A 3,498-nucleotide genomic window follows, 5' to 3' on the forward strand; every position below is an offset into this window, starting at 1 on the left:
GGGGAGGGAACGGGCCGTGGCCTGGCCGCCTCCCCCACCGGGCGGCGTCCCGCGCCGGCAGCCTGGGGCCGGCAGCCCTCACATTCCGCCCGGAGTTGGACGAGACTTTCGGCAGCCTCCTACCTCTCAGCACCGGGCTCCAGAAATCATGTATTCCCTGGGCTAGCCGACCCGAGGCTGCTTCTCACTTGCCCACGGAAGGGTTTTGACTCCTTGGACTCCCGTGTCTCCCGCCCCGGAGGAGGGCGACCCTCCGCCCTCTTGCCGAGCGAGGAGCACGCTTTCCTCTCCTGTCCTCCCGGTAGTGGAAGCGAGAGGCGTCCTCGACCCGAGGGAGTTCTCTGTGCCTGCACACCCGATCTCTCCACCCCTTAGCGGGAGAGGAAGTCTTCTCTCCTTTTTCCTCTGACAGTTTAGAAAGAGAGGCACTGATGAGGCGCTCCATTCTCCTGAAACTGAAGGGTAGTACTTTTCCCCCAGAGTCGACTGGAAAGAGACAAGGGCTCAGCATGTGGGATCTGTAAGAGCGAGCGGGCACGGGGTTTGTAGCTTTGTATGTTGGTGGCAGGGTAGAAGTATTGTGGAGAGAGGCTTTGGGTGGCCTCTCAGCGCTTTCTTTTGTCAGTGTTTTCATTGTTAACTGTCATCCACGAATGGGGCAGCTGGGCATGGCATCAACACTTTTCCAGAGCAGCCTCACCAATTTCTAGTTCAGCGCTCAACACTAAGCAGGTGCTGGAACGACCTAAGGAATTAGTTTAACAACTGTCGGAAACATGTTGAAGTTCTTTATATGAGAGTGTAAGGGACCTTCCCCTTTTATAAAGCTCTTGTTAGAACGACTCTTTTCTGGGATTACCTTCAGGAGTCACATTTCTGGTATGTTAACAAAGTTCCCCTGTGATACCTTCGTTTTGGGATTAGTTTATCAACAACTAGACCTAACTTCTTAGTATTGACTCAGATCATGTTTCCCATTGCAAATAATTGGCTTGCATAGTGGCTGTGATTTGCCAGAAGACAAAGATTGGAGAGAAATTAATTTCTCTGAGGTTGTTAAGCTTGCTCTGAACACACCTTACTGACTCACTGAGTATAATGCTATGTCAGGAAGACGTGAAAGAATTGTAATGGTTGAATTTATAGTATTTACAATTAGCTATAGCTTTGCATTAAAGAAATACCAGTTTTTAAATGGATCCAGTGGATTTCCTTCTTGATCCTAAAATACTTTATAAACATTTAATCGAGTCTCACAACCTGAGGCTGCCAGTTAAACTGTTCTTGTTAAACAGATGGGAAAACGTGTAGAGAAGTTCAGTGATGTGCCCAAGACTGTATTACTAAGCCACTTGCAGAACAGTAATTGAGAAATAGGATTCTCTTGCTTCTAGGTTTATCCTCCAGTAACCAGGCTTCTTGTTTCTTTCTGTTGAGTTCTTTCCAGCTCATAGGGACACTGTATATATAGGGTTCCCAAGCAGTAGGTTTGAACTGTTAACCTTGTGGTTGTTGTTGTTGTTGTTAAGTGCCATCGAGTCGTTAGCAGTCCAATATTTATCCTGTAGTGCCATACAAGGACTTTAGTACTAGACTTTTTAATACTAAATTTATTAGTAGAATAGCCTCTTCTGGTTTATAAATAAGGTTTTTTTCATTGCTTTGTAAAAAGTTATTCTTAGTTTTCACTTCATGACCATCTTTTAATTTATTTAGTTTGTGTTGATTCTTTATACTTTTCTGTAGATGTGTTAAGCCTTTTCTTTTGAATTTGCATTGAAATGTGGACAAATGAAATGAAAAGCATTTTTCTAGATTTGTGAACTTTTTTTGGGCTAGTAAAATTAATCATAGATAATACTTTGAAACTGAAGAATCTTCTTTATTATATCTACCCAAATACAAGATGAATCTTTTAAGTTTGTTTCCACTTAAAAAACAATGTGTGATTATAGCTGTTTCTAAGCAGTAAACTAAAATGTTGTTGTGTTGTTGTGTGTTATTGAATCAGTTCTGACTCGGCGATCCTGTGTAGGGTTTCCAAGGAGCAGCTGGTAAATTTGAATTGCTGACCTTTTTGTTAGCAATACTGTGCTTATCGTACAGTGCCATGCCAGGACTCCAAACTAAAATGGACTAGTAAAATATGTCCATATTTTTCTAAATTCCGAGTGTAAATAAATTGTCGTAGGGAAAGGTTCATGCCATATGTGACTTTTTAGACTTGAGTAATTATTGAGGGTGAATTTTAAAAAGCTTTTTTTTTGTTTTTGTAAGTAAAGAAAAAGTATAGGCAGGTAGAGTTGGTCAAGCATAATATCAGTTTACCTATGTTGATAACATTGATCAGTGAAGGAATTTAATATTGTTGTTTTCCTAGTAAATTAGTCTTGGAAACTTACAACATGCATTTATGGATAGTTACTCTGTAGTTCCTATACCATTCAAGTTGTGTTCATAGAATTAAAGTATGTATTCAGTTACTGATATGAGTAAGAGTTTAATTACTTTTGACTCAATTATTTAACTATTTAACAAAAAGTATGTATATATTTGTCATCATTTGTATTTATTTGTTATATGTTAGTTACATTGATAAAGAATAGTATAATTATTCTCTCTCTTCAAGGAATTTACAGTTTCATTTGAAGTAATGATTTAATGCTTTATGAAATTCCTTGAAGCCGTCAAGTATTTGTGCATAGTAGATAATAAATATTTGAATAAATGAATGTTCACATAAGTTTCAAATCATTTGAGACAAGTACTTTCAGGAGTTCTGAAGAGGGAGGAATCACCTCTGTGTCTGATTTAAATTGTGCATTGAAGGATTAGTAATTAAGTATCATTGGTGCTGGAGGAAAGAACATTGGGGAACACCACAAAAATGCAGAGGCAGGTAAATATAAGAAGTCAGCTAGTTTATTAAGAATAGAGGAATGGCAAGGGAAGTTTCCCATGAAACTGAAATGGTAGGTTGATGCTACGTTATAAATGCCTATGAAAGCAGGATTTTGACTTGGTCATTAGGCAGTGAGAAGCAGTGGAGAAGTTTCTGAGTAGGGGATTAATATGATATAAGTAGCATTTTAGTAAAGTTAATCTCATAAAACAAAAAACAAACCCCCCTTCCATCAAGTCAATTCCAACTCATAGCTACCTTTTAGGTTTAAGTAGAACTACTCCGTTGGGTTTCCGAGACTGTAAATCTTTATGGGACCTGAAAACCTTATCTCTCTCAAGCAGAGTGCTGGTGGGTTTGAACTGTTGCCCTTGTGGGTAGCAACTCAAGACAACCCACAGTGCCACCTGGGTTACTTAATTAATCTCATAGGAAGGCTTAATCTTCACTTCTTTCTGGATATACAGCAAACAAATTAGGGTCCATAGGCCAAATCTAGCCTGCTGCCTTCTCTCTCTAGTTTTTTTGAGTAAGGTTCATGAGCTAACAGTAGTTTTCACATTTTTAAAAGGGTCATTAAAAAAAAAAAAAAAAAA

At 39.4% G+C, this 3,498-nt stretch overlaps 1 protein-coding gene across 2 annotated transcripts in view; it reads left to right on the forward strand.

Annotated features, from left to right (window-relative positions):
• MEMO1 (mediator of cell motility 1) overlaps nt 1-3,498 on the forward strand; it is a 218,433-nt gene that overhangs the window by 216 nt on the left and 214,719 nt on the right. The window lies entirely within an intron of this gene.

This window comes from Chrysochloris asiatica, unplaced genomic scaffold (assembly GCF_000296735.1).
Source record: "Chrysochloris asiatica unplaced genomic scaffold, ChrAsi1.0 scaffold00016, whole genome shotgun sequence".
In the NCBI taxonomy this organism is placed as follows: Eukaryota; Metazoa; Chordata; class Mammalia; order Afrosoricida; family Chrysochloridae; genus Chrysochloris; species Chrysochloris asiatica.